Consider the following 663-nt stretch of genomic DNA (forward strand, 5'->3'; position numbering starts at 1 on the left):
CAGCTTCATTAATTTAAATGACTATAGAAAAGGGACCAAATTAAACCCCCCCGAAACAGAAGTTGTCTTCGACAACCTTTTTCTCGAGTGGGGCGTGAGTGGGAAAATTTTCATTTCCCAAGAAGCCACAAAAGACCCCCAAATTTCCCAACGCCAACCGGGTGCAATGACGAAAACCGTTTTCCCCTCGTCAGTTTCCCCTTGGGGTTTGCATTATTGGGGTAAAAACAAACGTTTTCCCCCCCCCCGAAATAAATTGGGCCCGGGTCTAGAAATTTAAACTTTGGATATCTAATAGTTTCTCCATGAAATCATGTAGGGGAAACCTTTTTTGGAGATTTAAGAGTTTCCCAGGGGTTCCTTTACTTGTTTTTTATTTGGGGCGGGGTTTTGTCCTTGAGGAGAGAGGGGGGTCGTTTTTGGGAGGATTTGGTATTCAAAACCCTTTAGTTTTATCACAGGTTATGGGTTTGATTACGTTGCCAGTGGGTTTTTTTAAAAAAATCCAGTAAAAAACTTTCAAAAAATTTTGGGCAGTTTTAATCATAATTATTGTATCATTAGTTTTGAAACAAATTTAATATCCTTTTCCCCGGTTCTGTTTTTTTATCCCCTTTCCAAAAGTTCTTTTTTTTTCATTTTTTGTGCTGGGGATGATGGGAA

This window comes from Penaeus monodon, chromosome 22 (genome assembly GCF_015228065.2).
Source record: "Penaeus monodon isolate SGIC_2016 chromosome 22, NSTDA_Pmon_1, whole genome shotgun sequence".
Lineage (NCBI taxonomy): Eukaryota > Metazoa > Arthropoda > Malacostraca > Decapoda > Penaeidae > Penaeus > Penaeus monodon.